Here is a 12,670-nt window from a genome sequence, read left to right on the forward strand (position 1 = left end):
GACTACGAATTTACACACAAACACCAATAAATATGTTATATGAATGGAATATGTTGTTTTTAGCTCTTACGAAGACCAAACTAGCTCAAAGTGTGTGTGTGTGAGTTCTCAGGTGCTCAGTGCTCAGGTTTCAAGGAATATTGTTTGAAAAATGCATTTGCTTCTTTATAATATATATATTGTTTATAATCTTTATATTGTTATATTATATATTGTTGTCTTCATATGTTATATTATAGTATTTACATTGTTTATATATATCTTGTTTATAAAATATATATATATTAGGGGTGGGACGGTTCAGGAAAAAAATCCAGTTCAGGGCGCGTGTTCTGTTCGGTTCTGGAGGTGTTTTTACCACAGCATAGAGATGAGTGTTGGCAACTTGACGTCTCTCTCACTACATTTGGCGCTTTCCAAACTTTTTTTAATCAAAAGCAACTAGTGACTCTCTCTGGTGACTTTTGAAAACTGACGTGAAATCATTCTGCAGTCAGCTACTGTCCTCAACAAGCAGTGGCCGTGAGCTCCTCCCCCGCCTCAACGCATTCACAGCCGGTCACTCTCAAGGCTGTTCCATACTCCGCGAAAAAAGGTCTTTTCCGCACTGAGGTACCATACTCCGCGAGACGCGTGTGTGCAGAACTCCTCATACGGCCCGCCCACTAAACTATTAGGAAAGACTTTACTGAGTTTTTTAACACACCACAAGGACTTGTGCCATGGCAAGAGGGCATTATACAGAGAGGGTGCCTGCAACAGCGTGAGATGTCCGGCGATGAGTTGTGAAAATGCGACATTAAAAGTAACAATAGCAAAGATTCAGTGTTTGTGCCTTTATGACCACATTTGCACATCTACTGTGTTCCAATGTGCCTGCGATACTTCAAACTGTCCGGTGATGAGCTGTGAAGATGCGACATTAAAAGTAACAATAGCAAAGATATACTGTTAACGAGCCTATTATGCCCGGGTATGTAGGAGTATATAGAATGGTAATAACAGTCACCATCTGGTATGTGTGAATGGCTGTCTGGAGTTATTGGTGACAAATCACCCTGACTTGCCTTTCTTTCTTTCTTTTATTGCTCATCATGCAAAACCGGTATGGTCTTATCTATCTACTCCTATCTAAATCTGTTGAATCAGCGCTGTTTATACACCTACCTATGTACCTGGAGAGGCTCTTGCGCTTCTCCACTTTCATCACGCCTACAATAAATTCCGACCAATCACAGCATGGTTGCCGCACAGCCTTGAAAGACAAAGTTCGGCCCGGACCCTGTGCACAGGAGTGCGGATCAGCGGGCGGTCAGAGACAAAAAATGACGTCATTTTGTGGGCGTAACGTCTGCAGGGGGGAAAAATGTCTTTGTCTCGCGGAGTATGGATCCAGCTTCACTGTAGCGTCAGCTGCAGCAGAGCAGAGACCCACAGCACTCTGCGTCCAACCATGCACAAAGTTGCCGCTGGTCCCATCAATGCTTACAGAGCGGGATGTAAATAGCATATCTCAATGGCAAAAATAAAATAAAAACACAGGCATCAGTACTGTTGCATAGCTTAGTGTAGTCATAGAGTTCAGTTTATCCAACTAGCATGTCCGACGGTGAGAGTATGTGCGCACACGTGTCTGTGTGTGTCTGCACACGTGTCTGTGTGTATGCACATCCTTCCTCTGTGCGCAGACAGCAGTGGTGAAATGTAAACACACAACCATGCAGACAGAAACGACATGCTGCCGTGCAAATAAGATAAATAACATGAGCTGTTCAGTTTGTTTAATAAAAGAGGTGTAGACCTGTTCTATAGGAAGGTTCTCTTAAATGGAAAAAGAAATGAAATTGACTTGACCTGATATAATGATGGGAAACACTGAACTGATTCTTAAATATGGTAAATGTTGGATAATTAGGATACATATTTTGTGCTCATCTGGTATTTCCAGAGTGTTAAAAAAACCGAACCAAACTGAAAGCTGTGACCTCAGAATCGTGATACGAACCGAACCGTGGATTTAGTGAACCGCTCCACCCCTAATGAATTGAAAAGAGAACACTTGGAGAGCTGCAGTTAAAGAATAGTCTGAATATTTGCCATATGAAAGGTCTGAGTCTGGAATAATACCTTAAGGTTATAACAAGAACAGGCTGTATGATTTTTATAATGTGGAAAGGCAACACCTGAATGATGAACAATATGACAGATATAATGTTTACAGTCTGATCAATAAACAGGATAGATGTCCTCTGTATGTGCCTGTGTATGTTTGCCTGTCTCTGTGAGAATCTGCAATCTGAATTTGATTTGCTGAAACACGCTGACCAATCTGCACGGATGAAGCTCTTTTAGTTTGAAAAGTAGAGAATGCTAAAGACAAGAACAGTATGAAGCCTTAAAGAATAGCCTGGAAATATACCATATGAAGGGTCTGAGGCTGGAATAATATCTTAAGCTTATAAGAAGCACAGGCTGTGTGATTTGAATGTGGAAAAATAACAGACAGCTGAAGAATGATCAATATGACAGTTGTAATGTTCACAGTCTGATCAATAAGCAGAGTATAGGTCCTCTGTAGGTGCCTGTGAATGTTTTCCTGTATCCATGGCAACCTGAATGTTTATCAACTGAATGTTAATCTGAATTTAATTTGCTGAAACATGGTTAAGAATTTGAAAAGATGAAGCTCTTATTTTGAAAAGCAGAAAATCTTAATATTATGAAGATATGAAAAAGAAACAGCTGAAGACAAGAACAGTATGAAGTCATGACCTTAAAGAATAGCCTGTGAATATACCATATGAAAGGCTGGAATAAAACCATAAGACTATAAGAAGCTCAGGCTGTGTGATAGTGCTTAAAGTCTGATAAAGACTACAAATATGGCTGCTTTGTATGCCTCTGTGTGTCAGCCTGTCACCATGGTAACAGCCCTGCCCGCCTAATTAAGCTTAAAGTCTTCTTCATGTCTCAGTCAGTTATAGCTCAGTCCAGGCTTTTATGTGCAGCTGTGGTTGTTAGAAGACACAGAGTGTGTCCGACACTGACACCCTCACTGACAAACTGTCCGAAGCAGCACTTTGAAACCAGCCTGTCCAGTTAGGATCAACACTGATAGTGAATCAGTTTCAGCTGCTGTTGTGCAAATGGAACAGACAACAGGTGGAAATGAGGCAGTGATCAAGACAGCCCCTATAAAGGAGAGGTTCTGCAGGTGCTGACCACAGACCAGTTCTCTGCTCTCATCCTTTCTGCCTGATGTTTGATCACTTTGGCATTTTGTCAGTGCTCTAGCACAGGTAGAGACACTCTCAGTCTGTCCACATCAGTGTCAGTGAAGATTTCAGATTGTTTATAAAGTGTTCATTCTGGAGCTGTTCCACATTTGTTGTGGAAAATTACAGTAAACAATGAAATACTGTGAGGAAGTTATGTACCGTGTGATGAATAAGGTCCTTGTATTCTATTACAGTGGATTAAGATTATTGAGGACATCTACTGTGAATCTGTCGCTGTAAGTTACATTCTGTTATTTTTCTGACCAGCTAAACGAGGTCAACACTCGTCAGTATCGTACCTAGCTAGCCTCAGTTGTGGAGTAGGCTGTAGAACAGAAGCTCTCCCTCTCAGAATGTCTCACACATGTAAGGTATGTCTGTTTAGTACAGCGACGATTTCAGCATTCACCCTGCATGTTAACATTGTACAGACTGCTAGTCTCATGTGGCTGTTTCCCTTTGCAGCTCTAGCTGCCATCAGGTAAAGAAAGGTCAGAGAGATGGACATGGTGATTAAATATGATGCAGTACAAGTTCTTATGAGTTCTTTACAGTTGTTATGAAGATTATGTATAAAGGCCTGTCAGACTGCCTGGGTCTAACTGCTGCCAATGTTACCACTGTTTCCTATAAGGAAAACATGGTGAAACAAGCCAACATGCAGACTCCATATAAAAACAGCACAAAGCCTGTATTTCATACATAGACCAACTTTACACCTGACTGCATCCAACCTATGTGCTGCCTGAGCCATCCCTGTGTTTCTGTGCTGCTACCAAATAAATCTCATCCTGTAATGAAATCTATACCTGATGTATGCCAGTGATCCAGCAGACATGTTACCTCAGGTCTCGCTGTCATGCTGCCTCTGTTGATTCTGCAGTGGTTCACTGGCTCCTTCAGTGTGGTCTTGCTGTCAGACCGTCTCCTTGTTTTGATGAACAGTGTAAAGGAAACATGCCAACTTCAGGTTTCGTTGGTCTTCAGGTTTTTCTAGAAAGACACACAAAAAAGACAAATCACTAACCACAGTATTATAACAGCACAAAATGTCTCACATTTATCACAACTGCCATGACAGTCTGCAAACTTACTGGCTGTTTATGAGCAACAGCTGCTGATGAGGTCTCCGAGGCCTGGATCAATCTTCAGGGACTCCTCATGTCCTATAAATATGTATGTCAACATTAAAAGAAATGAATGTTACTGTGTGTATGGGACATTTTGAGCATGAAACAACCTCCTGTCACATTTACACATGTACCTGGACCAAAGAGGAAGTCCAGCTGGTATTCCTGCTCCACAGTGTAGCTGCCTGGGTCCCTGGTATCCTTTGGTCAGCTTCCTGTTCAGCAAAGACAAAACAAACAATTGCATCAGTGCACAGTTCTGTGTAAGTGATCTGGTGAATAACTTTTAATATAAAATACTTATCTTTATGTTTTCCCCTTTAACAAACTGTGACGATCCATCTGAGAAGCCTCCTCTGGGGCTGAATAAAACATCAAAACTGGAATCAAGTTAACGAGTACAAGGAACAGCATTGTCTAATAATACACAAACATAAAATAACTTCACATTTACCTCACTTTCTTCTCTCTTTGTCTCACTCTCCCAGAACACCCAGAAACCTAAAACATCTTCAACATTCTGAAAACTGGGTTAGCGCAGCACATAAAATACATGAGAACACATCTGAACATATGGAACACAGCAATGAACAAAACCAAGTAGCCCCAGACCTGAACACAACAGGTGTCGACGGGAGAAAAGCCTGATCTGTCGGACCTCATTCAACCGGCCGTGCCCCGTTTACGCAGGCTCCAACCAGCTGTCTAAGGCCAGATCGGGGTTCTCCTGTCTTTCCTCTGCATTAGCCATGTCCACCTAAAACATCCTGAACACATACATAAGAACACACAGCCACCACAACTAACATATATAACAATGAACAAAAACAGTGTATGCATATATGAGTGGTATGGCTAGCGTTGTATGAGAGAAGGACAGAGGGAATGGGAGAGAGTGTGGGAGTGAGGAAGAGCACAACTGGTAAACAGAAATGAATGCGTTATGGCTAAAATATGACACTGGGCTGTTTTGAGGCCTGAAAGTCCTTTGACTCAAGTTAAACTGCAGGCAAACTGTCAGACAGAACACTTCCTGCTGTTGAAGTTGGGCTTTAATGGCCGTGGCCAAACTCTTTAAAAAAATGTCATGTCCCCTATCGGTTAAATGAACGCCATCTCGCAAAAACAGCCCAGGAGTCATACTTTACGTCAGTGTGATGCACAAAGTGTGCACCAACTGAACAGACATATGCAGCCATAACACTGTTCACGAACCTGCGGGCCTTGTCTATGTTACCAGGATTGGCAACACTCCTCCACCTGCACCTCTGAGTGAGCCCAGAGAAGATGATTTTCATAGCTGGATGCTGCAGGTGGAGGCGGTGCAGGTCCTCCTTCATCGCTGCAACAAGCCTGACAATTGAGACCCGCCACAGTGGATGAGGAGGACGTCTGGAACTGCTCTTCCTCGTAGGGACCTGGAGAAGGGGAGGAAATTACTCCACCTGAGACCACCCCACCCAAACCAGTAGATGGTGGTCCTGTTGACCCCAAGGGCGTTTCCCACTGTGGCTGCAGCTCTCTCGCCACCACGTCGGATGTAGCTGTCCCCCATTATTGTTGGTTGAGATCGACATGTTGACATGAAATTATAATAGTCCTACAATATTTACAAGAGTTTAGAATTGAGGCAACTGGACTTAAGGATGGTGTTTTGAAGACCGCCAAGAATGATAGCATCCACACATACAGTATAACCTATAACACTTACTGGTGTGACTTGGTGTGGCAGCCTCTGAGGCACATGCCATCGTCCTCATAACCTCAGTTGATTTCTGAAAGAAGGGAAAAGATTCATTGAATATATATTTTAAACAGATGGAATAATAATACAGTGAACAAACTATGGGAGATTTAAGCTGAACAGTGTGATGGGGACGGCCAAAACGGTTTGGTGGGTGGAGGTGTTTCAAGCATCTGATAGCAAATAAGTCACATGTAACTTTAACTCCTGTCGTGCATATTGTGTACATGTAAATAACCAAAACCATGACGGAATGTCTGTCAAGATGGAAACAATGCAAGCTAAATAAACTATGCAAAGAAGTGAGGAGTACATTCTGTCTCATTCACTTCAGTCAGTGAATGAGACAGAATGTACTAAGATCTGTTAAACTGAGGAGAATTTCATGACTAATTGAGTGGAAGATGCAAAATACATACATCTGCAGTTGGAGAACGGGAGCAGGAGGGTGCAGCATCCATTCTCCTCAGGGCCGTCTGAGAGCAGAGCATTTCAACTTTACGACTACTGAAAGACCACCTGAGTGAACATTGGCATATCATAACATATTACAACAGAAGAAGCATTAATCACTTCTTGACTTTAAATAGGGACACTGACATAAGAACATTTACCTGTGCAGCAGGAGAGTCTCTGGCTGCGACCTCTGGTGGTCCAGGATCTGCCAGGTCCAGCCGCCTCCAGCGCACCTTTTGGGCCTGGGACCTCTTCCCCTTCCGCGGCATTGTCCTGTGAAGAAGGTAGACAGAGTTGTGTGTATATGTACTGTGTGTGTATATGTATGTATAGCTATGTGTTATTTATATAGAATATGTGTGTGTGTGTAGGTGTTAATGTGTTTAATGTTATTTATATAGAATATGTCTGTAGGTGTATCCAGCGTCGATCTGAAGAGTTTTCCAAAGAGCTGAAAGGAAGAAAAAAAACATTTCTATTCTAACAATATAAAAAGCACTACTGTTTCTATTACAGCTGAAGGTTTCCAACCATGTACAGAATCATTGTATCACTGAATTACATACAAAATAACAGCTGTGGCTGTGTTAGTAACGTTGTAGATGACTGGCTCAGAAAATGCTGCAGTATAGTAGTACACACAGTATCTGTGAAGAGGACACAGAAAATCAACACATGCATTGTGTTTACTGTCACTTCTTGTATATGCTGCTCACACAACCCAATGACTCCATGGGTATTAATAAAGTTCATGCGAATGCACGACACTGTGATAAATTGTTCAGTTTTAAATGACAGTAACTCTGGCGCTTTAACACATCTTCATTAATATTCTTCATTTAAAAGTGAAACTGCCGAACTAATCGGACTGTAAAGAGAAGTTACACTAATTTAACCAAAAGTACATCAGAATGAAATCTCCTACCGTACCTTTAAGGCTGTGAACCCCTCACTGCACACTTTAAACTCCGTTCTCTCTGTTTAAACACTGTCAGAGTTCAAACCTTCGTAGGAAATAAGTCCAGTATTACAGAATGAAACCAAAGATCAAACCTGTTTTCAGCAGCATTCTGCATTCTGGAGATGGACTGACACTGGTCTACGGACTATCCGGACCAGAACTCAATGAGCTGTAAGAGAAAAACAAGGTGAGAGGTGAACTGGTTATAGGAGGGACCACTGTAATGCAAACATGTGATTTGCTGATTCTGGTGTTTTTAGGTTTTGATTTAAATTCCACAAAATCATTTATTCGCATTCAGTTATTTTTGATTGTAACCATATATAATTCATACTTCTGTCTGTGTTCTAAGAGTCTTAAAAATATGTGGTTTCCTTTTTATTTACAGTGTGCATGTCATGTGACTTATGAACGTACAGTTTGTGCATATATATAAACAGTTTGATTTCCAGGTTGATGCAGCAACAGCTGCTGCTCTGACACCATTGTTCATGTCTTCCTCTCTCTGCACTGTGTTAACACACCTGAATGCTGCAGAGCATCTTCTTCTTTCCTGCTAAATAAATAATGGCCCTGTGGTCTGGTGGTGTCGGTTCACCTTGGACAGCGATGGACAGGAGGACAGGAAGGTCCGGCTGCTCTCAGCTGGGACCTGTGTGTGTCTGGGTGCACACACACCTGCAGTCTGCCCACAGTTACTGACGTAGCCACTCCGTCACACCCCAGCTGACACATGACCGCACCAGGTGGCTGCTGCTGTGACAGATTGTGGTTGTCAGCATTCCTCGTTAGTATAGTGGATAGTATCTCCGCCTGTCACGCGGAAGACCGGGGTTCGATTCACCGACGGGGAGAAAGACTTTTACCAGCAGATAGGATGATACTGACCCTGTACATTGCTGCTGCAATAGAAAACATTTCCCAGTTTGGGATAAATAAAGTATTTGTTCTGTTCTGTTCTGTTCGTCTTGTGTCTTGTGAGCTTTAGATTATATTATTTCTTGGGCTCTGTGCTCTAAGTGTCTTAAAAATATGTGGTTTCCTTTATTTACAGTGGTGCATGTCATGTGACTTTACTTATGCAACATGTATGATAATGTTCTGTCTCCTCTCATTTCCAGACGTGCAGCCAAAAACATGTGCAGTGATGATATGTGACGGTATCATCATGGTCTCAGAGAGAAGAGCTGAGTGTCTGTTCTGATCTGTGGATGCTTGTGTCTCTTCTCCCCTGTAGTTTCCTGCTTGTTGCTCCGTCACACGCCCTCTGCTGGTGAGCCGCGTCATTACACACAACCGCTCATGTAATGAGGCGAATTTATAACTTTTGACTTTATGTGGAGGAGGGATTGATTTTGGAATGAGGAGGCTGCAACCTGCGATGGCACCACTAGATGTCAGCTTTTCACAGCATTGGTGGTTCAGTGGTAGAATTCTCGCCTGCCACGCGGGAGGCCCGGGTTCGATTCCCGGCCAATGCAATGACCCTTTTAACTGAGGAACATGTGAGGGGACATATATTCACCTTCACATCTATGCTGTTGTTCAGCATGTTGTTTTTATATGTGTTAACAGACCTATCTGACTTCTGTTAACATCACTGTGACACACACACAGAGGCACTACACTTCACAGACGAGCTTCAGTGGTACAGTGCACATCACATTTGAAACAAGAGCACTTACCATCACTGGTAGTGAAGGTGTCCCAGGAAGAATTACTGTGATGTTTTACCTTTAGAGCCTTTTTATAGAACACACTCATTTGATTTGAATTAAGAATGTTTGTTGGTGCAGTAGCCAGCATGAGCCCTGTAGATGTCTTTATTTAAAAAAGAAAAAGAGAAAAGACCATATTTCACCTGTTTCTGAGCCTCGTTAGTGCAGTAGGCAGCGAGTCAGTCTCATAATCTGAAGATTGTGACTTCAACCCTCACAAGGGGCACTTGTTTTAGAGCCAGAATACAGATTACAAAGAGCACACTGTATGTTTACATGTCATCCAGCTCATGTTCATAGAGAAGATTGAAGCAAGGCGTCTGGACTTGTAGAGTTTTCTTGAAGACGTTTCTCTGATCCTCCAAGCAGCTTCATCAGTTCTACCTGTTGGTGGGAAACATGCTTTATATGTGGAGGAGGACCTCAGTGGGTCTGGGTCAAACAAACAATAGCACTAAATGTGTCCATACTTACCTGTGATGTTCTGGCTGCCTGGGCCAGGTGTGTCTAACGACTGGCTAACGCAGACCTGGGCAAAGTACGGCCCGCGGACCGTGCGCACAATAGAAGAAGAAACAGAAGAAGAAAGAAAAGAAGAAGGCAGCAAGAGTCAGCTGTCAGCACGGCATCACCGCTAACGTTTTTCCCACCCTCGTTTCTTCTAAGCTGCAGCACTGCGTCATCCCATCTACTCTTTGGAGAGACGCGCTGTGTACACTTTAAAAATGCTGCGCGACTATGCTGAAATGTACGGTAAAGCGTGAAGAAACGCCACGGCGCATTCAGATGTTTCCGCGGAGCTGCAGCCGACATCTGCTCTTAAAAAGCTCAGACCTTGTCCAACTTTCAGAGCTTTTTAAAACTAGTTTGAACTCTAATGGTTTTCTTCTGTAAAAATATCTTCACATCATCTGCTGCTCTGTGCAGAGTGTGTTTCAACATACAACCAGCAACACTCAGAGTGGACCTGGACACACACAGAGGACAGAGGAGAGAGCAGTAAACACACAGACCGGTTCACATCATCAACTCCCTCCGCCACACACTGATTCTGTGGTGTTTTTCCGCCAATGCGATTTTATAATATATCTATCTTTCCATTCATTCAACTCTGCGCAACTCTCTCTCTCCTCCCGTCCGCGTTCACACACATAAGCGCACATGCACGCGCACACACCGAGAGCAGCTGATCCGCCCGCTCCTCCTTTCAATGCACCATGACTGTTGAAGGAGAACCCGGACCGGCGGATATGTTCACAGAGAAGAGCCAACGTTCTTGATAATGGAACATCGCGCAGCCATTTATTAACCAGTTAGTTGCCTTGGTGTAACTTTAGTAGTTCCATATATCTGATTATAGTTTTATATGCTATTATGTGGTTAAATCACATTATTTATTTGAACCTTTATTTCACCAGAAAATGTCATTTTACAGAACAAGAACAGGCGGACACATGAGGTCAGTGTTGAGTTCATATAGTGAAATAAAAACCTTCAGCTTCAGATGTTTGTGTAATTCATTCCTTAGATTAGAACTAAACTAGGCTCAAATTAAAGTAAGAACTTTCATTTCAGTTTGGTGAGTCATCCAGGAAACATGAGAAAGGACAGGTCTGTCTGAGCAAACTCATTCTACTGGCCTGTAATGTATGGAGCTGAGGTGGGGGAAGGTCCAGGCAGGGTTCAAGTAAGCATGTATTTATTCATCTTATCACCCAGAACTAACTGAGGGAATTAAGATTTAACTGAATCCATTCAAAATGCTTCTTGTAGCTTTAAAACTGTCATAGATAAGCATGCAGGTGTATATTTAACCTTTATAAACCCCAATGACCAATTCTCCGACCGATGTGACACCGAGATGCCCCCACACACTGGTCTGTGGGAAACACTGCTTACAGTGATGAAAATGTAACAAGAGCATATTTATAAAGGTAGATACTGTGCCAGTGATCTCCAATTCAATTCATATTATTATTGATGAAAGAAATGTGGCCCTTTGTTTTTCTAACCGAAGTCTATGTGGCCCTCGCAAAAAAATAATTGCCCACCCCTGAGCTAGAGGTTACCTGCTGCTGCTGTGAAATCATAATTCTCAACAAACTGTGGATGTCAGACTCATAAAATGGACAAACTGGACGAGGTTACACCTGCCACAGTCAGAGGTATGCTACAAGGGTTACTTTGATGTTGTGCTGGTGTTAATGGTGAGTTAATGTAGTTAGCCTAGCTTAACAAGTTGTGGATTCGCGGCTAAAGTTTAGCAGCTAAAACACATAAAACGGGCTAATCTAGTAATAGCTTATGTCTCATTGAGCTGTGGGGCCATTCTCTCAATGTCAAGGACTGTAAACACTGAAAATACAGCAACAACTGGTCATTTGTAAGACATGAATACATGATGTTAAGTTCACATACTACTCTTGAAGTAGAAGTAGCAAGAAATAAAAAATGTGGAAACAGGTGCTGACAAAATATCCTCACCTACTATGTAAAAATCTGAAGGTATTTAATGATAACCTCTGTTTCTTGGCCCTGACTAACTTTTCTGTTTTACAGCTGCTAATATTGAAGAAGACTTGATCCCATCGCTTTCCCGAGATGACGTTAAAGACCTCTTTCCTGGTCCTGAACATTTCTGGAGGCGCCGGGCTATATCAAAATGAAAAGGTCAGATCTGTCTGTCACAGTATAACAGGACTGATAAACAGCACATGGTTCAATATCACTATCTGTTTCAAATACATTTTTCAAAAAGTTATAAGTTATTTTTCATTCCCCAAAATGATAATGTGACTATGACAAAAATGCTCAATAAATGTTTGTGTAAATGTGTTTTAGGTGGATATTGCTCTGGAAATTAATCAATCTCCCCCACTGGAGGCAGTGACCTTTCAAAAGAGGAGGCAAATACTTCTAAATTTGTGACTATGTCCAACCCAGAATACATGGTGTTCACGGACAGTGAGCTTGAACAGGTGCGACGCTCCTACTTCGAGCAGAAACGACTGGGAACTGAGCACAATGTGACCTTATCCAAGGAGCTCTTTTGCCGACTCATAAGAAACACTATGACTGATATTATCTCCATCGCAAGAGCCACAGAGGACTCTAGATACCCTGCCAAACATGAGGTGCAACCAAAGTTCCACCTTCCAAGAAACCACGGCAAGAAGTCAGTTCTGGAGATTCCAGTGCATCCACCATTATTCTGGAACATTCACCTGTTAGTTCCATGGGCATCCCAGTGTCACCTAGAGCCAGCACCCCAGTGCAAAACGGGACAGCAGTGATGAAGAATGTATGTATTGTATTAAATATAATTTTGGATGAGTTCATTCATATGGCACATTCTGGACATTCAGCAGCTTTGGAATGTTTCA

At 42.4% G+C, this 12,670-nt stretch overlaps 1 non-coding gene across 1 annotated transcript; it reads left to right on the forward strand.

Moving 5' to 3' along the window:
• Positions 1 to 8,979: 8,979 nt before the first annotated feature.
• Positions 8,980 to 9,050, forward strand: trnag-gcc (transfer RNA glycine (anticodon GCC)). The gene has a single exon. It is a non-coding gene; the product is annotated as a tRNA-Gly (tRNA).
• The last annotated feature ends 3,620 nt before the right edge of the window (positions 9,051 to 12,670 follow it).

Source organism: Parambassis ranga, unplaced genomic scaffold (assembly GCF_900634625.1).
Source record: "Parambassis ranga unplaced genomic scaffold, fParRan2.1 scaffold_21_arrow_ctg1, whole genome shotgun sequence".
Classification (NCBI taxonomy): domain Eukaryota; kingdom Metazoa; phylum Chordata; class Actinopteri; family Ambassidae; genus Parambassis; species Parambassis ranga.